Source organism: Dasypus novemcinctus, chromosome 3 (genome assembly GCF_030445035.2).
Source record: "Dasypus novemcinctus isolate mDasNov1 chromosome 3, mDasNov1.1.hap2, whole genome shotgun sequence".
In the NCBI taxonomy this organism is placed as follows: Eukaryota; Metazoa; Chordata; class Mammalia; order Cingulata; family Dasypodidae; genus Dasypus; species Dasypus novemcinctus.
In genome coordinates, this window is record NC_080675.1 from 119,383,666 (window position 1) to 119,410,791 (window position 27,126).

At 40.1% G+C, this 27,126-nt stretch overlaps 1 protein-coding gene across 13 annotated transcripts in view; it reads left to right on the plus strand.

Moving 5' to 3' along the window:
* Positions 1 to 27,126, plus strand: part of SEMA6D (semaphorin 6D) — a 653,158-nt gene that overhangs the window by 461,900 nt on the left and 164,132 nt on the right. For all 13 annotated transcript variants that reach the window (XM_058294142.1, XM_058294151.1, XM_058294145.1 and 10 more), the window contains one exon: positions 19,043 to 19,074. The gene's annotated coding sequence lies outside the window, so the exon portion shown is untranslated. The remainder of the gene's footprint in view (positions 1 to 19,042; positions 19,075 to 27,126) is intronic.

Here is a 27,126-nt window from a genome sequence, read left to right on the forward strand (position 1 = left end):
CTAAAGCAATGCTTCACAGTCCTGAAAAAGTCATTTTCAGCAAAAGATGGGAGGAAAGGCACATGGCTGCATGAGCATTTCTGAGAAACTGTAGACAGAGATAATTTGCAAGTGATGGAAAGCTGGTATTTATGGTGTTTAGGATATTTTTTAAACTGGGACATAAGCATCTCTAATTCAAGGGAAGAGGCCAGCGGGTTGCTGTAGAATTATTTTCCTTCTCCGTGGGATTGACGGTGCTCTGGGGAAAATCCTCTGCCTCATAGTTCACAGAGGATGGGGGGAGAAATGTGAGAGGAACTGGACAGTGATTGAGGAATGATGGCTAAAATTAGTTCTTGTGTCCCCTCCCTTACCATTAGCAGACAGTCTGCTTCTCCAGCTGGCTTCTGTTGAAGTCAGAAAGTTAACCTTTTCACTGCCTTGGCAAGGACAAAGCAGGTTCCACTCTTGCCTGGAAGTGTAATTGTAGTCTTAAAAATAAGAAAGTGTATGTTTAAAAGTGTCTTAAAGATTTTTCTTTACAGTATGGATGCAAGGAATAAATGCTAATTTATAAACGTAGTGTTTTCATTTTTCATACATCAATAATTGCTAATTTTATTGAGACATTTATAGATAGTAGGCAGTGTTTTCAGCACTTTGCATGTGTTATATTATGTTTCCATCAAATAAGCCTTTGAGATGAACATTCCTAATATCTCTTATTTACAGGTGAAGAAACTGAGGCACAGAGGTAGCTCGCCAACAGTGACAAAACCAACTAATGGTGGGACTGGCGTTCTCTCTGACTGTAGGTCGTATGCCATTAACCACTGTGCCGAACTATCTGAATTAAGGCAGTAGGTCTTAGGTTAGTAAGATGTATTGGATGAATGCATAGAGAAAGGTAAAATGATATTGCATAAAGTAAGTGCTCAGTAAATATTGGTTTAATAAAATCTGACCTGCCGTGACCAAAGGTCAAGTCACTATTTAATCTCTGGCCCCTTCCCTTGCTTATTTGCCCTTCCAGTTGTATGTGTGGTGTGTGTGTTCACTAAAACCTAAAAGATCTAAACTAAATCGAATGGAGAGGATCTATGTATAATAGAAACTTAACTCCTAAGGAATAGTCAGCATATAATACTACTTCTCTATCTTTGCAACAATGGAATTAAGGATACTGCTCAAAGTTAGGTCTAAAAAGAATAACAAAACTAGTAAAATAGTCAAATTACTAAAAAACATGACATCCAAGATTCCATGTTTTTCTGTCCCCATATTTTCTACCTGTTGTGTTTCGAGATAATCCTACCAGCCAGAGAATTTTGTGAATCTAGGGTAGATGTTCTCACACCACTGGGTATACATGAAGCACCTAAAGGACTTGTGGAAGACACAGATTCCAGGGTCCCACTTGCCAAGAGGCAGATTCTATAGGTCTGGGTTGGAGAGTGTCTTAGTTTGCCGGAGCTGCTATCAAAAATACCACACAATGGGTTGGCTTAAACAACAAGCAGTTTTTGGCTAATGATTTCAAAGGCCAGAAGTACATCAAGTTATTGCCAAGGTATGCTTTCTCCCAGAAAACTGTGACATTCTGATGCTGGCTTGCCAGCAATCCTTGGGGATCCTTGGCTTTCCTGTCACATGTGATGTCATCACCATTCTCTCCCAAGTTCCCACTGACTTTCCAACTTCTCCTTGTGGCCTTCTCCTTGTAAGGCCTCCAGTGATTTGAATTAATCCCACCCTCATGCAGTTGGGCGACTGCCTAACTAAAATGAACATCTTCAAGAGGTTCTATTTACAATGGGTTCACACCCAGAGGAATGCAAATGAAGATTAAGAACATATCTAAATTGAGGTACCTAACCTACCACAAGGGGGCTGGAAATCAACATTCTGAAAGAGCATCAGGCTTTGAGAAACATTGATCTAGTTGATGACGAAATGCCTCATGTTCCAAAGGATTGCCTCTGTTTCCTATCCGAGACAGGAAGGCAGGTCCTGTACTTGGCCTCATAAAACCTCATTTTGCTCGTCTTAAAATTTCCACCACATTCATTTTGCTTGGTAAGTGACATGTGACTACAGAACTTAGTAATTACATGTTCCTGAAGACTACTTGGTAATTTGCACTTAATAAGACCAAAAATAATTACCCTGTACTCTAATCTAGAAAACATAAATAATGGTAAATATATGGTACTCACCATGTAATTACTTTGCCACTCCACTCAACTCTCCATAAGATTGAGCAGTTACTGAGGAAGTAAAGAATCATAACAAAATAGTCCATATTTTGCCTGATAAACTGAAGCAATTCAGCCGCAACATTTGCATTTTTCAGGCACTTTTTCTTAGGTTCAGAATTTAAATCCAAGAAAATTTAGAGGAAAGAACATTCCTTAGTTCTTTTGGGGCTTTCTGATTTGACCTTTTACTTAGGAGTGCTAGGCAATTTCTCTGAAATTCAAACAGTTTTCAAACCTGTTAGGAATATGACACAACCCACCTGCCTGGGATGACCTTTCAAAGCCAGTTCTAATTCTGTTCTTTGACTTAGTAGAAGAGAGATTAAATTTTAGGTATGAGACACATTTTATATGGGAGGAGGATGGAAGCTAGAGTTGCCCAAGCACACTTACCTGCTCACAGTTAGCTTTGGATCTCCTTCCTAAAGGAATGAGCTCCAGGAGCCTTTCCACAGAGCACTGGGACCCAACCAGGGTTTCAGGTCCTACCCTCACCCAGTGTTCTGCATTGCCTCTGCAAATCAATCCAGAGTTAGAATCGTGTATTACTAATGGATAAAAGGAAACTTGGAGATCATCTCCCGTGCCCAGAAAGGGGGGATGACCCAGGTAACCATCAGAATCACTGTACTAGTTTTTTAAAATTTGTTTTCAGAAAACATATGCCCCAACACAGAGATTTTGAAACCCCTTTCTCCCTACCATTATCACCCCCAACCCAAGCAGCCATCATTCCTCTGAGGATCACTGCAGCACTTGGAATGGTCCTGTATACTAGCTCATTGGGAAAGAAAAAAAAAGAAACAGATCCATTCATTTATTTATTTGGCAAATATTAGTTGAAACTCTGAGATGCTGGGAATATAGCAATGAGTAAAACAGAAAAGGTCCCTGACCTTACAGAGCTTAAATTCTAGTAGAGCAAACAAATGCCATCAGTTCTGCTATATCACTTGTTTTGAATATGCAAATTAATTCCAATGCGATTGATACATTAGGGAACAATTTGATCAGAACTCTGGTTTCACGTTCACTTGTGCATGATCCATGAGAAACACTAGGGGCGCACAAAAAACTGTGCCTAGCTGAACCAAGCCATGTGGGAAGACACAAACTGCATGTGCACTTGCACCTCCTATATCGACCTGCTCCTCAGTGCATTGCATGGGTTATGAACCACACCCACCACATCTGCTGCTACAACTTTCCATCTGATTTCACATGGAAAACCTCGTTCTACCATGTCACACTAGCTCACAAGCTGCAAGCAATCCTTCCTATGCCTTCTTCCACAAATAAACTCCTGGTTCTTTTCAAGATAAGTAACTTTTCTATTGTGGTATTTATGTATTGCTTGCCCATTTAACATGTGTAACAATTTGCTACCATTTTGATTATGTTTCTATTGTTTCTCTTTTAATACATCACCTATAAAGTTTTTTGAGTATTGGGCCCTAACCCCCTTTTTCCCTGAAGCCCTGTATTTTTGTTGTGCAGTTTTGCTTAACTAGGAACACGTGTCATGTTATAGGCAAAATAATCATACATAGACAAGCATACTGCCAAATAAGCAAGATAACTTCAGGAAACAGCAAGTGCTTTTTAAAAAGTTAAATCAGTTCCTAGTTGGAGAAGGAAAGTCAAAGAATCCCCACTAAGATGGTCATATTTAACCTGACATGTGAATAGCAAGAAGGAGCCAGCCATCCAAAAATCTGAGAAAAGAGCATTTCAGGTGCAGAGGTTGGAGGGAGAGAGTGGGGAAGGGAAGAGGATTAGTGCAAAGGTCCCAAAGCAGGATTAAGCTTGGAGTGTTTGAGGAACAAAGAGGGGCGGAATAAGGAGCAGAGAAGTGGAGATAGTAGCTAGGTCCCAACTCAGTAGACTTTGCAGGACTTGTGAGGAATTCAAATTTTATTTTGTGTGATCACACCCATTTGAGGATATTCCACTATTGATAGGAGAATTCATTCGATTTTTGGATGAATTCCAAGCACCAAAGACTTTATGCCTTTTACCCAAGCTCGTACTTGTCAGCCAGCATCAAGCCTGGCTAGACTCCAGGTCTGGATTTGAACTCTAGGTCTTGTAAATTTTTTTTTGCATGGGCTAGACAGCCAAACACAGCAATTCCTAGGCAAGTCCTTCATTTGAACTCTGGGTAAGAGGATATTGATTGGGGATTTTTCCCAGAGTGTCCTAAAACAGGTTCTGGGTCTTTTAATTGCTTCCTCAAGCATGGTGATTTGGGGAAGAGATCCAGTTTAACCGGACTATATGCAGTGTACTCTTTTATCCCACTAATGAAAGGAAAATAGACCAGACAAAATGCCAACCAAGCCATCACAGATACTAGCAAGGCATAAGGCAGCCAGGCTTGCTTAGAGCAACTGCCAACAGCCAGATCTACCAACGCTGAGTGCTTTTAGAAAGTCTTCAAAGATAGTCAGTGGATGTCGGGACTATTCTCTAGTTTCTTCCTTTAACTGACAAACACAAGACATAAGAATTTCTTGACAAGGAGTCACTGAAAGAAGTTGTGGGATTTCTCTTCTTGGATGGATTGATGCTTGTTTTTGTCCTTTATCAAAGCCTGTCAGAAGACAAAAGAATAAATTGAAATTAACAATAGGCTAAATGCCACAGGGTAAATACCTTGGCCAAACAAAAAGCTATCTTTGTGGGGTTTTGTTCTACCATAGGCAGAAGAGGCCGCTGCCTGTAGGGTGTGATAAGTGATGTGGGCAAGCAGAGCACTGCTGGGGCACTGCTGGGACACTACTGGGAAGTGAGGGCCTTGGAGCAGGTGGCTGCTGTGTGGCCAGGAGCTCCCCCAGGCTGGGTCCTCCTCAGTCCTGCAGCCCTGTGCTCAGTCTGCCAGTCTCCCCTTCTTTTTCAGGACCTTCTTTTCTCTGGAATCCCAAGGAGGAAAGGAAATGTGATGTGCCAAGCAGATCTGTGATCCTCCAGCTAAGCTTCCAAGCTTTTCTTCCCTAGCTTCTGCTCCACCCCCCAGCCTGTCGACTTCTTAAGGACACAGCTAGACCCATTTGTAATTCCTGCCCTCAATCAGGACACTTGATTTCCACCCCCTCAAACTATATCTACTCAATTCAGAGTACTTTGAGCAGACACTGGTATAACTTTTCTACCTTTTTCACAGTTAATTTGCCAGAAAATACCGCTAAGGCCTTGGCAATGGTTCCAGGAGGCAGGGCAAGCCTCCATTCATTCATTTATTGAGTCATCTGAACTGAGCACTCTTGTAGGTGATAGGAATTCCTCTATGAACCACACAGACACAAGTCCTGCTCTTCTGGACGTCTTCCCAGTATATACACCCCTCTGGTGATGTATTTCAAGGGTGGCCCTAAAACTTCCTCCTTGGAGGCAGCAGTGATGCTTGTGAAAATTGTAAATTCAGGGACCCACTCCAGATCTATCACAGAGACAGAGTTTCCAGGGATGGAGCCTTGGAATGTGTACTTTTTTCAGGCTTCCCCAGCGATCCTTATACAGACTAAGTTTAGGAATGAGGGATGGTAGCTGAAGAGGTTCTTTTTCATCCTTCAAGTCTGACTCAGGAGCTAGTAAGACTCTTCAAGAATGATTTCTTTGGAGGCAGCTTGCCTTATAGATAGGGTTGGGAATTGTTCAGGTACTGGATTTGAGGGCAACCAGAAAGCTCTCACCCAAATGATTATTCTCTAGGAGACAATTGTTATCAGGATTGCTTTCTTTGTGCCCAGGCAACGTACTCTTTTAAAATAAGACACTTATAGGCATAGCCTGGCAACTAGTTTTCTGTACTTTGGTGTCCATAAGGGCACCTCATCCCTGTCCTTGGCGAAGGCCAGCAGAAAGCAGAGTACTATAGAAGTGGGCTTTTGTATCCCAGGTTTCCAGGATGGCATACCAGTCTTTTGAGAAAGGTGGTACTAGGCACCTCTACCTGCATTAGGTCTTAGGGGTTGATATGGGAAGGAAAGAAAGGGACAAGAGGCAGAGCATATCAAGGGAGCAAAAAGACTGCTAGAAAGACCAAATTCTACTTCACAGCTTTGCCTACAGCCGGATCTTCTTTAGATAGGGTCTCTTTAAGGATAGAGAGTGGGCAGATGCAATCTCCCCTGTCCTCCTTTTCCACCTTCACTTTCTTTGCAATTCATTTACAGCCCCAGACTTCTACCTTGCATTCAGGCTATTTATGTTTGTGTCTTATCCATACACATATCACTATCCTTTACCTTTGCCGTAGCCTGTAAACTTCCTGAGGGCAGGGCAAGATCTATATATGTCATTTTTGCTACCCCCACACTGCCTAACAGCACTTATAAGTAGAATGCACTGAATAAATATTTGTGAAAGGAATGAATGAATGGGTGGAAGATAAGAAGTTCACAGCCTGGCTCTGCCTAATTTATTCATCCCCCGGCACAGCATCCCATGCAAATAGCCATTTACTACTTGCTTTTGATGATCATGAAAGTGATAATAAAGCCCTGCAAGGAATGATTGAGGAGAAGGCTCTTTATTGTTGATATCTTTTGTTGTAACCTGCCTCAAATCTTTTTTAGAAGTAGGCAGAGTATAAATAATAAATGAGTGGCTAAGGCTTTAAACTCCTGGGGCCTCTCCAGATTTACCAACCCCTCTTCTACCCCTAGGGCAAAGCAGCTTTCTGGGAATAGAAGAAGAGAGAATTATTAGCAACCATTCATTTACTCATTCAACAACTAAGTTTTGAAAGCCAGAAGACCATGCTTGTCTCAAGTGATAACCTTCTTCCAGGGTTTACAGACAAAGTGACTTCTTGAGGTCTCTTTCAAGGCTATGATTCTTGATTCTGCTCAGAAATGTTGGGGGCATTGATGAGATAATATTGATAAAGCCTCACAATTACCAGGGATAGTGAATATATGTGGGCCGTGGGGCTCTGCTGTCTCTCTATCTTAATACACCTACATCTGATGAAATTGCTTTAATGCTTTGTCTGGCATCTGTTTATGTCAAGTCAGATCTTCTTCCAACACCCAAATGCAAGCTGATGTGACCTCACATAATGTAGTAGACGTGTCACCTTGTAATAAACCCTGAACAAAGATCTTACTTGATTTTTAAATGCACCAAAATGGGAATTATTTATGATCAGATTTACCTTTCCTAAGCACTTTGGTGGTGGTGGTTGTAGCTAAATTATACCAGTTGTTTAAAATAGGCCGTCAATGTCTGTCTTTCATAGGTGTCTTAACTTGCTATATATACTTTTGGCAAATATCACAACATAATTTTAATCTGTAAATCGGATTTGTCAGGTCTGATTCATTTAAGTGGTCCCAAATTCTCTCTGACAGCCGCAGAGTGGGAACCTGTCCTCATCTTGAAAAGGTAATATTGCCTGGAGCTGGTTGCTGGCTTAATAGAGGCAAGAACACTGTGAAGCAAGAAATAAGAGAAAGACAGACCACCTTTCCTACAACAGGTTTCTGCAAGCATCCCACAACTCAAACATGTAGAATCTTTTCCCAGAAATTGAAAGACTTTGAGGTAGGGAGTAAGTGAAAGTATATTATTTATATCAGTAATATTATTGATAACAAAAAGAAAAATGTATTCAGCGATTACTATTATGTGCTATGTAGCGTGCTGTGTAATTTAAAAAATACATTATCCTATTCAGTCCCCACAATAACCCTATAATGGCAGCAGTATTTTCTACATGCAGAAGGTCACTTTCAGAAAAGTTAGAAACCTGCCCAGTGTCTCTCTGGCTCCAGCTTGTGATCCCAATCACCCACCAGTGCACAAACTCTCTCCAAGGAGATACTCTGACCAACTGGCTGCTCAGTGGGGCCAATAGGGGACTGATTGTTGAGGATTACACACCACCCAGGGCCATAGGTTCCCCCAGTCCTGCAATCCTCACATCAGTAAACCCAGTCATTTACTGTTTCTCAGCCTTTTAAAATGAACAGCTATTTTTACAATTAAAAAATAATGGAGTTGGGGAAGCGGTTGTGGCTCAATCAGTTGGGCTCCCGTCTACCATATGGGAGGCCCTGGGATCACGTCCTGGGACCTCCTTTTGAAGGCAGGCTCACCTGCACACCACAGAGGACCGCCTGGCCTGCAAGGGCTGTGGAGAGCTGACTCAGCAAGGTGACGCAACAAAAAGGGAGACAAAAAAAAAAAAAACACAGAAGAGTGCACAGCAAATGAACACAGAGAGTAGACAACAAGCAAGCCGCAAGGGGGGAGGGGAAATTAAAAAAAATACAGGCACACAGAAGAACATAAGCGAATGGACAGAGAGCAGACAACAAGTAAGTTGCAAGGGGGAGAATAAAAAAAAGTAATGGAGGGGAGCAGATGTAGCTCAAGTGGTTGAGCACCTGCTTTCCATGTATGAGGTCCCAGGTTCAATCACCATTACCTCCAAAAAAAATAAAAATAAAAAAGGATAGCTACTTTGATATCTCTCGATTACAAAAATGACCAAAGGTGCCTTTTAAATAAGTTTTATGAGGTAGCTTTTATTTGATGTTCACACAAAGCTTAGCAGACAGAAGAGTTCAGGAGCCTCATAGAAGACATGACGGGAGCCCTTGGCTCATGGACAGTAACCAACACTCTAATTTAGAAGGCACAGCAAGGATGCTAGGAAAAATTCCAGGAGTTTAGAGACCAAGGTCTAGGTTCCTGTCCTCTGCCTACTCTAGGGTAGCCTTAGCTGGGGAGGACAATCAATGGTCCTGAGCCTTAGTTTACTTCTGTTTACAAAGGAGTACCATTTTACCTACCTTCCAGACTGGCCTGGGGGCCTAATAGGGCCATCTCTGTGAAAACGCCTTGTTCACTGTGAAGTATTACATCGCTGCAAATGCAAGGCGGTCAGATTACCCATATGTTATGTCCAGTCATTGTATATACAAGATTTTGCTTTTGGAAGGTAAGCCACATTTAAACCAACACCATTTTAAAATGGAGTTTTAGGAGCAAAGCCTCCCCCATGTTCCAGCAGCTGGCTCATAGTACCAGCGCTTTGCTGATCTGATTAAATGAATTTTATTCAACAAAAAATCCTATAGAACAGATGCATTCACAAGCCCCCGACCCTGTAGCCATCAATCTGTAAGGAAAACTGTTTTGCTCCTTGTTTTGTGCTAGAGCTGTATTTGAATGCAGGGTGAGGTTTTCAAAATGAAATTTGACAGGTTTTTTTCCAAGGCCTGCCTGTGTTTGTGTTCCCACTCGTCTCCCCAGGGTGCTTCCAGTGAGACCTGGAGAGCTGCCAAAGGGGTAGGCTGGAGGCTGAAGTCTCCAAGGGGTCTGGGTTTGAAGGGAAAGGAAGTTAGAGCAGAGGGTGATCGCAGTATGGGAAATATAGAACGGGAGAAAGGGTTTCGGCTTTCCCGGATGGGCGGCAATGGGACGAAGCCTCTTCCTGAGGTTAGAGGAATCTCAGGGCATTGAAAGGAGCAGCTGGGGAAGAAGGAAACGCGGCCCTGGAGAGTGGAGAAAGGCCCTTGAAGACCAGGTCCCCTCATCACTGTCTCACCTCACTCACCACTTGGCTCTGTCCCCCAGGTTTTGAAATTAGACTCATTACCTCCCCTAGAGTTCTCCCCTGACCCTCACTTCTTCCTCTAGAACACTGCCCTGTCTCACCTTTCCTCTCTGCTCCTTACATCCCCACAGACTTGAGGACCCAAACTGGTCTCTGCTGACTGTGTTTCAGGCCTCTCTGAAAATAAATAAATCCAAAACTTAACATACCTTCTACAAAACTGTCCATGTTATATTGAAAACCTCACACTTTGTTTAGGTTTATTAGCACAGAGAAGAAAAACCATGCTCACTGTGTGGTATTAAAAAAATAATAATTTGCCTTCAGTACTCAGGAGCTGGTGCTGGCCATTGTTTTCTGTGAAGGGCCAGATAGTAAATATTTTTGGCTTTGCTGGCCATGCAGTATCTGTCATGACAACTCTACTCTGTTGTAAGCAGCCATAGAATATATGATGTGGCTGTGTTCCAACAAAACTTTATTTATAAAAAGAGGCAGCAGGCAGGAGTTTGCTGACTGCAAGTCTAGAGTAATAACTTCTTCTTCATCTTTTCCTTTGTCTTCTTTGTCTTCAACTTCAACTTGTTTTTTTTTTTCAGAAGTCTTTGTTGTTGTCATCATCATCTCCATCTTTATTACCATCTCTGTCTCATCTTCTATGAGGCATCTCCTTCCCATCTTGGTAAATTATGAAATGACTGAAATCCCCGCCCCCTTTCTCCAATTGCATTGACAGGTGAGCTTGCTTTTCCAGCTAAATGAGAGTTGAACTGGTCACACTGGTTTACTTGGATTGATGTGTTCCCTCTAAAAAGAATGCCTAGGAAGTTGTATGCATGCACGTGCTACCATAAGAAAACACTGAAGACAGAGAGTTGGATGTCTAATTAATGAAGAGATTTCCCTTGGCCACCTTGGTAAAGACTAAGCTGCAGGGCCTCTTCTCCCTGACTCCTGCCCCCATGTGCACTCCCATCTCCCTCTGTGGGGGGTATACCTACCCAGGGACCCCCAAAGGACTCTAGTCATGACCCCAATCAAGGCTCTCCCTTCACGCTCCAAGATTTCCTTCCACTCTACCCTTTATCTCTGCAGGCATCTGGGATCTGAGGGTCACTTCTTAGAAGCAAGTGAGGCCTGGCTTTTCCCAGGGGACATTTCCTTTTCAGGAAAAAACAATTAACTCAAATGAAATTCCAATAGAGAGAGTTCACTGTCCAGGGTGCAGGGTGTAGCCTACTCTCTTCTCAACCTTCATCCTTCAGAGGGTAGTATGCTACCTCCACTAACCTGTGAGGAGTTGAATCCTTGGAATCAGCCTTTCCACTGCCTATTCCTGCTTTTCCTCTTGTAAGTCACACTCCTCAGACTCAGTACAAAGATCCATTACTCCAGGAGAAGTTTTAAGTTAGCAAAAGAACTGCACATATCTGAAACCACAAATCAGAAATTTGAGACTGCAAAGAACCTCCCCTGAAGGCTTTTGCAATTGCAATATGAAAACCAGCCATCTGGATGTTTTTTTGAAAGTCTGAGACTCCTCTGTGTGTTCTATCTGTGAAAGAAAAAGTAAAGACCCTGAAAGAATTTAGAGAGTGGAAGGAGGGGTTTAAAAGACAGTTGTACTTAGACATGATCAGTATTTTCTAGAGGATTTGACTTTTTTTCGTCTCCTAGTAATAAGCAAAGTGCCAAAGAGGGGGTTGGTCAGTCCTGAATTAAAAACAGTGGTCCTTGATGGGGAGGAGAGCCCTTACCCCTAGGGGATATTTGACAATATCTGGAGACGTTTTTGGTTGTCATAACTCAGGGGGAGAGGAGAGCTGCTACTGACATCTAGAGAGTAAAGGCCAGGGGATGGTACTAAACATCCTACAATGCACAGGATGGTGTGCAGTCTTCACAACAAGGAATTATCTGGCCCCAACGTCAATAGCGCCAAGGGAAGAAACCCTGAGTTAAAGTTCTCTGGCTCTGAACAACCGTGTCCTATTGGTGGTTACATCATGAGTGTGTAATCTGGGTTACTCAAATGACAATTCCCTCTGGGCAGGCTTCTTCAGGGAACATGGGTGGCTGCACAGCGTACGGCTCTGCCCCCTCCATGTCTACCTTGATTATGTCTGCAGGAAAGGGTCAACAGACAGGAAGCACTGCCCTGGCTTTGCCTTTGTGCTGAACCATGTGTCCCTCTTCAACTTGTTTCCTCCTATTTGTGGAACCCTGGCTTTATCAATGAAACTGCACCCATGCCGCTCTAGCTCCAATACCTAAGGTAGGAGCTCCACCCTAGGAGCTCTGCCCCCTTTGTGTTTTGTAACAAAGGTAGGTGAGAGTACTTATCTCTGCAGCTATTCTGCATAGTAGAGGAAAAGGGGTGGGGGAGGGCCAACCGGCTCTGACTCTCTGACAAAGCCTCCTGATCCTGCTCCAGCCCCTGCTTGCTGTGAGTGTGGGCTTCTCTCTGGGCTCTGTTGAAAAAGCAAGTGCTCACTATTTCAGAGGTCTGTCCCTTAGTCTGTTGACCTATGGTTTCCTTGCCCATGTTTTTGATTCCTCTTTCAATCCCATTCTATCTGCTTCCCGTCTTTAAGAAATGTTTCAAGTTTCTGGTCTGCTGATGTCTCCCTTCTTGCATATTTCTTTGCTCATTTCAGTGGGCTTTAGGGAATAATACAGGAAAATGTACACCAAAATTAGCCCTCGCAGAACAGGAACTCTGTTGGATTTAACACTAAGGTGATGACCTTTCAGTAGAAGTGTCAGAGAGTGCAGGCAAAAACCAGATTGCAATAGGTTGAAATTCGATGACAGGAAGGCATTTTGGTTATCTGTTTTACTGTGGACGACACTACCCTAAAACTTGTAGGCTAAAACCACCATTTATTATCTCTTAACAGTTTTGTGGGTTGACTGTTTCTCAGTTGGCTCTAGATCAGGTCTATCATACAGTTGCAATAAGATCTTGGCTGGGGCTGGAGTTGTTTGAAGGTTCTTTTGGGCTCATACTGTCCAAGGCTTCCCGACGCTTACATCAGGTGCCTCACCTGGAATGACAGGAACTATGGGTGCTGCCAGGGCATCAATCTCTCTCTTTCTGCAGTCTCTGCACATACCTAATTTGGGTACCCTCATAGTACACTAATCTCAGGGTAGTTGGATTTTTCACATGGCAGCTAGCTTCCCCCAGGAAATCTATGTGGAATATGCAAATCTTCTTATGAGTGAAACCTCAGAAACCACACAATGTTACTTTGCTGTATTCTTTTGGTCAAAAAAGTGAGTCACAGGGCCAGCCCAGCTTGAAGACAGGGTACCACCTGTGGACACGAATATAAGGAAGAGTGGTTCATTCATTGTAAGGTCATTTTTGAAGACTGGATAACACAGACAGTAATAAGGGTTGGAAGAAATTCTTTAAAGAGGTTTGATTTCCAAGGAGTAGAAGGTTGATAGAAATGTTTCCTTTTTTTTGTTTTTGTTTTTGACAATAAATAGGATATAATACTTAAGAGAGAAGATGATCAATTCAGTTATAGGATTTGGCTTTAGATGGTAGAAGAAACACTGTTTCTGGAGAAAAGTGGGAGAGGATGGATTGAAATACAGCAAATGTGTGAAGAATGGAAGGTGGAGGTTGTGAGATGTTGGAGTGAGACAACTGGGATATGGAGACCAGTGACTGCAGGCAAGGATTTATTGGGAAGCTCTCCCAATGGTGGGGGTCTGAAGAATAAACTTCAGCCTACCTCTGGCAGAGGCAGTCATGAATTTATACAGCTGGAACATGCTTAGTTAGTGGGGTTGGTGCTTAGGTAAGACCCAAGGGCCTATAGAGATGGCTAGGGGGTGTAGGCTAGGGGCAGTGAATTCTAGGGGTGTGGGAGGGGTTGATGGGGTCATGTGGCTTCTTTGTCTATTCTTGTGAGGAAATGAACTGTATCTGGACATGTCGGCTCTCAATGGGGGGCTGCTCTATGTCATGGGACGCGGCTCCTGAGTAAATGGCTGGTCGCACTTCCACAATGGGGCAGGTTAACAATAAACTTGCAACTTCTGCAAGTCGTGGCTGTTATTCAGGTCGGGGGCTGAGAATGGACCTAGTCCTGTCAGAGATGACTACAGAAGTTTCAGGATACTGAGAGGTTCCCCTTAGGGCTTGGAGACAGTGAAGTTTTGAACTAGCCCTAGTGGAGAATGGAAAAGAGAATTCACTACAATGAATATACACCAAAAACAGACAACAAACAAACAAAAACAACAATATCTGTCAGTATTAAATGATAAACTTTGGGGGAAACACTTTTGAGGTGGGCCAGGGATGACACCAAGAGAGAGTTGTTTATATTTCCCATTTTCAGTGGCATTCTTTACGACATTTCCTGATTTTGTCCAAACCCTGACCTAAGTCTCTAGCAGTCACTGAATTAGATATTATTTCTCAAATCAAGGCAATAGGAGCAGGAAAAATATGATCACTGTTTCATAAGTACATTTCATTACAAATCAATGTCTTTATATTTGGTAGGCCACAGGAGAAGGGTTAGTAAGAAAGAAAAGTGTTTTGAAAATTAGTTCAAACATCTTATCCAAACATACTTAGAGAATGCCCTACTCTGACATTGTGAACAAATCCTTCCACATTCCCCTCATCACATCCAACTGTCCTCGGAGTGGGAAAACAGGGCCCAAAATGATTTTTTTCTAATTCAGACAGCACAGATTAACTGTACTTCATCACAAAATTGTAGTCATGGTTGGGTCATTTTGTGTTGATTGGCCGGGGGCAGATGAGAGGAAGATCCATTTTCTTCAGCGATAATTTCAGCTATGTTAAGTGTGGCCATTTTTGTCAATGATCATGGAGTGAGTTTCTGTGATTAGTCATTTAACTGTATGGTAATTGCAAGCTAAATAGAGTGTTTACAACAAACCCTTGGTTAGAAGATGGAGACTATGTGAATTATATCCTATGAAAATTACATAAATAAAAATTTGCATCTAGAAGGGCCCTTCATGAAAATTATGAAAAGATTGTGGAATTTTTATTCACATCGTATAGTAGCTCCATAACTGGCAAACAAATTGCAACTGTAGTCCATAATACTCTACATCCTACAATTATTCATCATAAAGGCCTATCACTTGGTACATTATAAAAGATAACAATGTTGACAACCACAATAATTGTCTTTCGTATCAGATTAGTGACCAAGTACTATAACGAATATAACTTTCCAGAATACAATACTGATGGACTAGGCAAAGCTCTGTCTTGGCATGATACGGGTCATAAAAGGCTGTCTTGTCCTTTGGCCTCTTCCTGAGAACCACAGCAGTACCATTCAGTTCCACTAAGTGTCCTTGATTCTAACTTGGTCTTGAATTTCAGGAACATTCATTACTCTTTGCCCCATGATTAGTCAAGTATAGGTCTATACCCTAATTTCAAACAGGGAATTACGTGAAAAATTCTGAAAATCAGGATATTTAGCTTATGCTCTTGTGTTTGAAAAATTGCCTTGAAAAAACTTTTATTTTTTAAATAATGGGGAGAAAAACTTCAAACAACAGAACATTTTTCTTTTAAAAAATTGAAGAAAAAGATTTCAGGGTGAAGTAGCATCATAGTCAATTATGCCTGAGGGAATTTAAATTCATCAGTGCATAGACAACATAATTCTCCATCTCTTGCTCAGCAAGAGAGACAGGTGCCATTAAGGCTTACAAGGGCTGAAGGATAATATTTGTTTCTCTATAAAGCTGAAATCATTATTATTATAAGACTCATTTTGCCTAATTTTCTAGGTGCAATGACAAGCACTTTCCTTATTTTGAGAATAGAAAATTTACTTCTTTTGCCTTCATCCCAGGATTTTCTTTTCCTCTTTGCCCTCCTTTTCCTTCTTTTTCTCTTTAACTGCCAGTACTCATTCTGAAAATAATTTCCCTTTTCCAAAGTTAGCAGACCCAACAATGTGACTAACAACTAAGACACTTCCATGTGTGTTTTTCAGAGAAACCCACGCATAAATTTTAAGTAGGTGGCAATCATTACATTCTTGAGAGAAATTACAAAAAATATTGTCATTCATGTTTTAAATCAGTCATCATTGGGTACCCATCATATACAGACACTGTTTTAAGACCTATGTTTATGCTATGATGTCCCCAGCACAAAGTAGTCATTTAATGTTTATTGAATCAATGCTGTGCCTGCTTCCAAGAAGCCTCCATCTAATGAGGGAGGCAGACCTGTACATAGAAAATTATAATAAATTGGAAAGTATTCTAGAATAGAGAAGAATAGCTAATTTTGCAGAATGTTATTAGGTGCAATGTGTAAAGCAAGGTATCTTTGGGTATTTAACTCTTTCAAATTATGGATGAAAGAAAGTCAGACATTTTTCTCTTTATTTCAAGAGAAGTTCTCTGAATCTATAATACTGGTAATTTAGAATCTCTGAAAGGGAACTTTATACTATGAAGCACCTCCACCCCACCCTTTTGTTCTAAAACCAGGAAATCCTTTATTTAGGAGCATTTCAGGGGTCAAGTGTAATGTCAAATATACCCTGGGAAGCAATGCCATTAAGAAGTAGGGTTAGAACTTTAGAGCATTGATTTCCACAGGATAGTTCAGAGTTGTGCTAGTCCATGACAAAGATGTTACAAATCCATAGCAATACAGGAAGCATAAGGACAATGTAGTAGTTTATTAAGCTTTTCTTTTTTTCAATTTAAGGGTTATCTTTATTTTGAAATTGTGTTTCATATCCTTCCAGTGTTAAACTTTCCTTTTTGGTGAAATAATGATGACAGAACTTAATTTCTCAAATATCCTTATTGTGTTTTAAATTAAAAGTTGGCATCTTTATAACAGTCCTTTAATTTTAGTTTATTTGTATTGTTCTATTAGATGGTTAGGTATCATCTAGTCCAAACCCAACACTTATAGATGTTGAGAAAGCAGTAATGTGTTAAGTGTAATTTGTGCAAATACCATGTGTATTGGAAAAGGCCATTCCACAATCAGGGACTCCCTGGCACATATTTAGGCACTTCAATGCCTTTCACAACATTAAGAATAATAGGAGGTTGAATGGTTTGTGCCATCACAAGCAAAGCATGAAGTGTTTCATGAATTGGTAGAAAATTAGAATCAGCAGTATGCCATGTGTCCATTTCAGTATTTTCGTTCCAGGCAAGTTCAAGACAGTACTTTGATTATGATTAATTATATTTACTTATATAGCTCTCTTTGTGGGTATTTCCATCTGAATTGGGAAGAAACAAAAATTGCTCCGAAACCTAGGAATTAGTCAAGCTCACAGCCAAAATTTTCTACTAATCTTTCACATCACTACCATTTATAAAACAATCCTAAAGTTACTTAATCTCTCTGGATGAAAGCTTCTTCATCTGAAAAAAGTGAAAGGATTAGGTTAAATTATTTTGAGGTCCTTCCAGCTCTCAGTTTCAAGGATTCTGTGATTTACCTGGGGTTAAACATTAAATGAGGGCCATGTTAGGATCTACATTAGTGAAAGTTCTCTTTTCCTCAGTGATTGATAAATTACCAAGGCAAAATAATGTTTAAAGCAGCTCAAGGATCTGTTTGGAAATCACAAGGGAGAAGAAAAAACATTTGTAAGTGATGAACAGGTGGAACTTACATATGAGATACTGTTTTTTCCAATTTAAATATTTAGTATATCCTCTGAGATGAAATATCAACTTAAAACACCTTTGCCTCCAAAGCTTGCCACTCAGCATAGCCTGAGGTCCCTTTTCATGTCTTCCTAAGTCCATGTTTCTCAAAATGTGGTCTCCAACCACAATAGAGTTTGGGCATTTATAGGGGAAATGTTTGCCTTGATTTATTTTTTCAAAGAGTACATGGATTTTGGGGAAACTAAGGTGATTCCAGTGTTCACTCTATAAGTTATCCAGATGACTCCCAAAGTGATAATTCAAGTACATTTCCAACTAAGAGAAAGAGCCAATACATACATGTTAATTCAGTACAACTTAAAATACATCTGTTAGATTTTAAATAAATATGAGATTTTAAATATACTTTCAGATTTTGTGTTTTCTATTTTCTTCCATTTTTAAGGTTAACTGTACTTTTAAATGTTGATTTTCTTTTCTTTTTTTTTAAATCCTGTTTACTAATGTGTACAAAGTGCTGTTTCTGCCCTAAGGCTAGGAATGTTCTAGGTGAACTAACGAATCAATTTTTGCCCATTAAGAAAGAGCACTAAAATAAAGAGACTTCTAACATTTTGATGGATTTAGTAGCTATTCTCTAACTTTTTTTTTTAGTGGCAAAACTCCAAGTCAAGAGGCAATCTTACTACTTAAGGAGAAGAAAAGCTCCCAGGTCCCAGAGAACTGTTTGGCATTTGGAGGATTTTTTTTTTAATCCTGGAGTATAGATCAACCATAGCATCACTTGGTGGAAGTGGTATTATTTTTAGTTAAGACTTTCTACCCCAACTTGAGAGACATGCATATTTAAAATGTAAAATAAATACTTCAGTAGAACAAACTGGAAGCCTGCCTGGAGTTAGGCTAAAGTGAGCATATAACACAGCGATGGCTTTTGCACAATACAGTTCAAAATACCTCCCTTCATTTTCAGACTCTTAGGCTTATAGTATGACGAAATAACTGATTTATTTTGTATCACGTGAAGTTTCCGGATTGCTATTTCCAGATTCTGGATGTTATATAACCGAACCTGTTGGTAATGTGTGCACTTCTAGCCTAACTGTTAAATTAGAGAAGTTCCTATAGAAAAATGAGATAGGATCTTGCTCTTCATGAAACCCATATCTCAGCACATAAATTTTTTTTCTCTCACCTGTGAAGGGAGATAAAATGTTATACAGCAGATGAAAGATCTTCAAGTTGTCAAGAGTTCAAAAAAAAGTGTTTCATGACTACATGTCCAGCCTTACTTGCCAAAGTGTTTAATTCAGACTATTGGTAGATCCTTCTCCTTAGCTGAACGTATTCCTAATTTCGTAGTGAAATTAAATGGAAAATTGGATTCAGGTGAGAATCCAATGTGACTTAAATCATTCCATAATTTACATCAAGAGATAAATAGAATTAGAGAAAGACAAGCTGATTTGCTAAATGAAGAGACATACCACGACTATGTTTAACGTAGTATTGTAGTGACAAAGACCAGAAGTATTAATCTGCTTCTCGTTTCTTTTTTCAGATTTTTGACCACGAAAACCAACCTTTTTCAAGGTAAGCAGCGTTATACTATTCCCCAATTTGTCAGCAAAGCCCAGCATAATTTTCCTGTGCTTCATATGCATTTTTACTGTTTTTGTATGGTGTCCCAAAGTCATGAGTTTGACATTCAGATGGTTCCCAGAATTAAATTGTTTTTTTGGGTGCTAATGATGAGAGCACCTTAGGACTATGACTGGACTACATACTGGACTGGACACCTCAGTGAAAGAGAGAAAGGGATAGAGTGTTAGAGAAGAGAGAGAGAGAGACAGAGAGAGAGCCTGAAGAAATAAATGAAAGACAGGGAGTTTATCTCTGTTTTTCTTGCTTGACTAGTCTTTTTATGAGAAAGCAGACTCTTAGTCTCTGATGTTCAAAGACAGAAATTTTCTTTGCAAGCAACTGTGGCAGGGCCTTGTACCTCTGCTAAAGCCTATTTTGGAGGAATTAGAAAGCAGAACACCCCTCAGCATGGCCCCAACTCTTCGACTCTGTTGAGGCCTTTCTGCCCAGGTCCAGCAGGATAGCATTTGCCAAGTTGTTCAACTTTCCAGGAGTGTCTGTCAAAACTAGTAATTGAGGATGTGTTAATCACATTAAAGAACACAATAGGAACCCTTTTTAATTTCATTAGAAAACCAGGATGCATTTGATGTGCACCATCTGGTCTGTGAATGCAGGAATAACTTTTTCAAAAAGGCACATTTCCAAGTTCTATGTTTCATATGCTTCAGAAGGAAAAACCCTTAAGTAGCTCTATTTTTAATGAGAGTGGTGCTACAGCTAATAAGAGTGGGGAGGATTTCCAGTTTGTGCCATTTCTCCTAAACTACATGTGTTTGCAGTACATTTGGCAGACTTGTCCTGTTTAGAGGCTGGGCTTCCATTGAAAATTTTTAAATTTCTCCATGTGTTAATTGGAAAAATAGAGAGAGGCATCATTGGAGTAGAGCAGCTGGTTTCTAAGGTATTAATTATGGCTCCATCGTATCACAAAGACTAGTGTTTTAAAATTATCTACTGTTATTTACTATGTTGTTTCAAGAACCTGCATGTTTTCAAATCACAGAAACATTCAAGTTAAAATTATGTAGTGTATGCTTTTTAAAAGTGTCTTTTAGGTGAAGTCACTGTTTATAAACAGCAAGTAATAACAAGACAGTAAGAATATACCAGATTTAATATTGGTACTTTATGTTGAGTCTTTAAAATATTTATATTTTATCTAAACAAAACTTCAGCTCTTGAAGGTAGCCATTGACATTATGTTGTATAGCTCTAGAAAAGACTGTATTTGGATAAATAAAGCCACGTTAGATGAATAATTCCATCAACTTCCAATATGATTTTTTAAATCCTGTACAGTAACAAATATGATTTGTGAGGCAATATGTTGCTCTCCTTAACCTCTTCAGTAATTGAAGGCATCTTCTTTATGTATTCCACAAGTCCAGCTCATACTGATGAAGGAAGCATAATTACATTACAGGCAATCTCATCTAAGGTAATTACAATTGTTGCCATCAATCCAATTAAACAGGATAACCAACTCCACTGAGTCAGAGCCACAAAGCTTTCTGACTAAATCCTGGCTCTAGGATAAGGGTTTGATTGAGGATTTTGAGAATTTTCACCTGCTGAAATGCTTATAGAAAATGATAACGTTGAGAGAGATATTAAGAAGGGGTTGGGGTTGTGTGTGGAGAGGTTGAATAAATTGGTAGGCTTTTTTTTTTCCATTTACTGATAACTTCTTATTTCTAAGTCCAGAAATCAGTATAGATTTTCAACACCACAGCTTCAGGCCCCGAAAGGTCTTTATGGAAAGGTTAATAGAGCATCACTGCATCATTATGATACCCGTCAGGCATCTCATCCAAATCCAGCCCTTGATCCAACTATTCCATCAGAGCCCTCTTTCTTTTCCACTTTAATGTGTAATACATTGTTTCCTTCATGTCATCCCAATCTGTGCACTTGATGGAGGAAGTTGGCTTCAGTAAACCCTCCCTGAAAGCTCTTGCACTGGTTTATGCCAGGGCAGTATGGGAGGCATACAGAATATCACTAAGAATTATAGAGGTTTAATGGAAAGTGGAACTTAAGCATTTGTCAAAGACTTCACCCCTGTCTGTATTACCCAGGTATTAGTATAAGCCTTGGATAGCATGACCAAAAGTACAAGAAACGAGAATGGTGTCACTCATTGAAACAAGAGAGATTTAACTTCTTAGAAACAGAGGTGAGTGCCCTTTCAACATCCTGTTCAAAAAACAAGGAAGCAAGAGTATGCTAATGACTTCAAAGAAAGCAATGGAGGCATATAGTCCAGGAGAGCTATTGAAATGTGAAACTTGGTGAGATTGAATTCATTGCTGTGAAAATTCAGAATTTCCATTAATATACAATATATATTACACTTACTTAGCATGTGTGTTTCTTTTATTTGAAATTAAGAAGATAATTTGTCGGATTCTTTTTTTTTTTTTTTCAAACTATAGGACCCAGCCTTGGTCTGATTTTATGACAGAACCTTTAAAATGGAGTAGATAAAAGGAATCATTCACAGTAATAATTATATAATGCTGTGTAATAAATTATGCTGAATTATAGCAGCTTAAAATAAGCATGTATTATCTCAAACAGTTTCTGATGGTCAGGAATCTAGAAATAATTTCGTTCAAAGTCTCACACAAGACTGCAGTTAAAATGTTGGCCAGATTACTGTCATCTGAAGGCTCAACTAAAGCTGGAGGATCCACTTCCAAGTAACTCATTAACATGGCTTTTGCCAGAAGGATCAGTTCCTCACCATGTGGACCTCACCATAGACTACTTGAACATTCTCAAGGCATGGTAGCTGACTTCGCCCGGAGTGAGTGATCTGAGAGGGGAAACGGGAGGGGGGCGCGGCAAGCAGGAAGCCACCATATCTTATATGGCCTTGCCTCAGAAGTGACATACTGTCACTTCTACTGTATTCTCTTGGTCACACAGGCCAACCATGGTACAATATTGGAGAGAACTACACAAGGACATGAATGCCAGGAATCAGGGATCATTGCATGCCATGGTGGAGGCTGGCTGTACGTGTACTGTGATGTTCTGTCCTTTATCTGCAGCTATATCAAGGAATTCTGAAGTGTTCTTGGATGTGGTTTGAAAACTGATGATCAAGAATGTGAATTCTTGGTTAGATTGTGATGTAATAGTCCATTTCCATTACTAACTTCTTATTGGTGTCTATAACATGTGAGCTGTTGAAACAAAAGCCTGAACCTGATCCTCACTGGACTTCTCAAGGCCTTACATTGGGCTGTGTGTCTAATTCAAACTTCTTCAGAAAGCACCCTCTGGCAATGAAAAGATCATGGGCAGGAACCCTGAGACCAGGGCTCTGATGCTGTTCTTGCTGCCGAGTTGGACCATGACCTCGACGTTTCCATCTGTAAATTCCAAGAGTCAAAGGAAGTGACCTCCATTGCATCTTATAGTGCTAAAATGTATATGATTCTAAGAAGCCTCAAAGACAGTTGTTTAAATAAAGCGATAAGGATCTTACCGGGCATTCTTGGTGAAGCTGAGGCCAATGGACTAGAAATTTAGTTGATTTGGGGAGAGTAAGAGCTTATATTTCTTTTTTTTTTTTGAGTATATTAAAAATATATATATAGGGAAGCAGTTGGGGCTCATCTGATAGAGCATCTGCCTACCATATGGAGGGTCCAAGTTGCAATACCCAGGGCCTGACCTGTGTGGTGAGCTGGCCCTTGAGCAGTGCTGCTGCACACAAGGAGTACCGTGCCATGCAGGGGTGAGCCCCACATAGGGGAGCCCCATGCGCAAGGAGTGTGTCCCACAAGGAGAGCTGCCTGCATGAAAAAAGCGCGGCCCGGCCAGGAGTGGTGCTACACACACAGAGAGCTAAGGCAGCAAGATGACACAACAAAAAAGCGACAGTTTCCCAGTCCTGCATTATAAGAATGCAAGCAGATTCAGAAGACCACACAGCAAATGTACACAAAGAGCAGACAACGGGGGGTGGGGGCTGCAAAGGGGAGAGAAATAAATAAAATAAATCTTTAAAAAAATACATATATATATATACACATATATCTTATTCTCCCAGTCACCATATACTTTAACTGACCCTGAAAGTGGTGTCTGTAGCATGTAATTTTACCCTTAGTGGGTGTGAATATAAATCATCAAACCAACAAACAACCTTATAAGTTGTCCACTCTCTCAACCTACAGGTAGAGAAACTGAGGCCCAGAAAGTTTAAGAACTACCCCAGGGTCACAAAGCAATTTTGCAGCAGCAGCAGATTGTAATCCAGAATAAAATCCTGAATCCTGTCCCTTTCTACTTGTCTACTATGCCAAGTTGGTGTGTTTCTTCTCCTCTACCCCGTAAGTGAATATCTGCCTATATTTAATTTAAAACAAACACAGACACATCAAGAAATAGATCACTATTGGTTTGAAGGGAAATGTGCCAGTGAGTTTAAGAAGATATTTTCATTGAACATGACAGTGTTAATTAAGATACCATCCTCTGTTTTATAAATCTTGCAAATAAGTAATCAAGTTCTTTGAGAAAAAACTACTTTGGAGAACCATGCCATATGGGCTTGCAGCCTATTTACTTTGTACCCTTTGACATGTTTGGTGTTGCTGAAACATTAGGTGGGGTTCACTGGCATTTCTTTGAGGAGAGAGAAGCTGGTGGTAGATGAGTGGTAGCTCTGTAGATAGCAAAGGGCCTATGGGGGGAGATGCCAGAATTCTGCTGGCTGGCTGCCAAACATTTCTCCAGCCACTTTTTGCATCTCTTCTGTTTGTTCCATCTTATCCCTTTTCAGGGTTCTATGCACTGTCTTTCATATAATTGGGGTCATGATTTGGTCTCAAAGAGAGTGAGTAGTATATACTCCACCCTCAAGATTATTATTTAAAAGTTTTCCAACTAGTATGTAAACAAAGACTGTTGTTTTTGCAGTCAAGATAATATTATGGAATGGGTCATCCAGATGCCAAATGGGAATATACTTGGATTCTCTGCCATTTCCTTAAAAGGATAACATGGCAATATATTTACTTAGCTCATTTTAAAGATGTAAAAGTCTTTAATCCACAGATTTCTGATTCATAAACTTCTCTTCCTCGTGTTCTGTCCCTGGCAGTTATCCTTCTTCAATTAACCTAAATGATCTATTAATGTCCAAGAACTCTGTAATTGCATATGTGGGTTTACTTGCAGAGGAATTTTCGTTTGCAGACCTTAGTTATAAAAAAAGAGCTCATCCTTTATCATTATGACAAATGAGAACACACGTGTTCTGCAATAACGGTTTTCTAGATTTCTATTAACATTGCAAAGTTACCAGCTATTATCTTGAGGGAAGGGCTTCCTTTTTGTTTTGTTTTGTTTTTACCCATTATTATCTTCAAATTTTATTTTCCTATAGTTAAATGATGTGTCAAGAACTTATAAGCATCAAATAACCTCTCATGTTTGGGTATAAACATTTATATTACCTAAAAATGTATATTATTTACAATCAGAGATGTATTATCCCTGTAATACATCTTATAAGAGATTTTCTCTGTATCCGCATACAACAAAATACCTTATTCTTTTCCAACTAAAAGGCAACATTTACTCCTCTGAGATATGCTTATTTAAACCATATTTATGTTTTAATATGTATGTTTCTGGTGTATCTAAATGTTTCTGGTATATTTCTGGTATATCTTGTATGTTTCTGGTATACCTAAATGAACATTTGTATGTCAAATCCTTCTCCCTTTGAATTCCATTGTAATCCCTAATAATTTCCTAAAGGAAAAATTATAACTTGTATGAAAATAATTATAATCAAATTTACTTTTAGAATTATTAAGGAGTGCTCTACTTTTATTTAGTCTGTTTTCATATGGTTTATTCTGGTTCATACTTGTGTGGGAAAAATTAGGCAAATAGTTAAGGATTTGATATGTTCTTCTTATAGTCATTAAGCTCACATAAGCCCCCAAAACAATGGTTTAAGGTTGTGTTGTAATTTTTAACTGACTCCCTGAGTCGGGATATTTGAATGGCCACGCTGCTAGTGCCACTGACTCAGATTGTATAACAAACAGAAGAAAGGACTAGCCTTAAAGTTTGTGATGTATATTGTCCTTCTGTATTACCCACACAGTCCACTGCATATGGCTTAATAAATAGAACTTTAAAAGATGACACAAGAGAGTACAGAGAGAGGGAAGGTGAGTGTATGCTGGCAACAGAAACAATCAGGTTGAGATATATATATTTAGGCAGAATTCACTAGTTTATTGCTACCATTATATTGCAGTATATCCAGAGTTTGATAAGAAGGTGTAAATATGGATTCACTAGTTTAAAAACGAGACAAAAGCCCTTTCAGAAGCCATTTCATCAGTCTCTTCCTACTCACACTGCTCTGCCTTTGAGGGACAGCTCCCTTAAACATTCGAAGGTACATTTGCAAGTCTTAATTGATCCTAAAGGAGGTCTTTGAAGTTCACTGCTCCTAAATTTATTTAAAATTTAAGTCTTGCTGCACTAAAATAGCATATATATGAGATATCTAAATCAAAGGACAAACTACATCTTAACATCTGTAGCCCCATTAACCTGACTCCATCCCCTTTCTGCTCATGCAGAGTTCAGTGCTCTGTAAATTCCCTCCTACCCAGGTACCACGGGGTGTTCCCAGGTGATGTCTCACACGTACTCAGGAGCAACATTCACGGCAAGTGTATTGCTTGACCTGAGGCTCCCTAGGGACGACACCCTCTGCACTGCGTGCTTGGCCTCTTCTGCTTCTGTGGCCCCACTACCTTGAAAAATGCCCCCAGGCACTGCTACTCAAGCTCTGTTCTGCCTTAATGTCTTGTGTGTCCTGCTGCCCTATCAGGCCTGGTCATTACCTCCTAGGGGCTGCCTTGAGGATTGCAGACTAATACCCTGCAACAGAGTAAGGAGAATGAATGTCTTCTGTTGTTAAAGAGCAGTCTTAAAGAAGTTGCTTGAGTCCCAGTAAGTTAGTTCAATACGAAGCTTCTTGGAGATTGTTCTTCTAGCCTGCTCTTCCCTCCAGGGCAAAGCCATGCATCCATGGTGCTGGGCAAGAGACTGATTCTAATCACTGCTGCCTTTCCATAGACAGACTCCCTACTCCTCTGAATTTTACAGGCTCAAGATCATCTTGACTGAGGCTCTCTTCCTTTAGGACAGGCTCTTCCCAGAGGACATTCAGTGCCATCCCCTGCCCCCAGCCTACCCCCAGGAGAACCACAGGGCCTCTGCATCAGCTCAAACACATGCCCACCTTCATTTGAATTCCAGCAGTGGATTCACCTTTAAGCCAAACCACCATCCCAAACAACTCTGGGTTCCATATGAATAAATTTTTCTTATACCTTTACTACCAATTGACAAAAATGTAGACATGCTTGAACATTAGTGGTGGTGAGGAGCAGGCTAAGGTTTAAGCTAAAATCCCCACTACAACATGCATGTTTGTAGTTTCTCACTCTTTTAAAGAAATATTTCTTATAATCTATTTCCTTCCTAAATATATTGTCTTACTCATTCATAGTATAATAATTTATTCTTAGTACCATTTTTCTTCCAAACCTCTAATATTAATAGCAACACTCTGTGCTGAAATATTAAAGAAGAAAATTTCCCAGCACTTACTTGTTTTTCTACTGCCTAAAAATATAGTTAATAAAATATGGAAATGCGCAATATGATTGTTTCAAAAGTAGAGAGCAGAATGAAAGAAAGCAGAACAGGGAAAGATAACAGGTATTCTTATATAGCTCCCTTCAAAGTGGATTAAATTATATAAGGAATGACTGTATATCTTTTGGGAGTTAAAAATTGTAAACAACTAGATGCGTTCAGAACATTTGTCTTCATGTGGCAAGTGGCACACACACGACTGAGGTTCTGTCATCATGCCTAATGCAACAAGCACCTGTAAGTACATCCATAAGAAACCTCATCCTGCTGGAGGCAGCAGCAAAGATT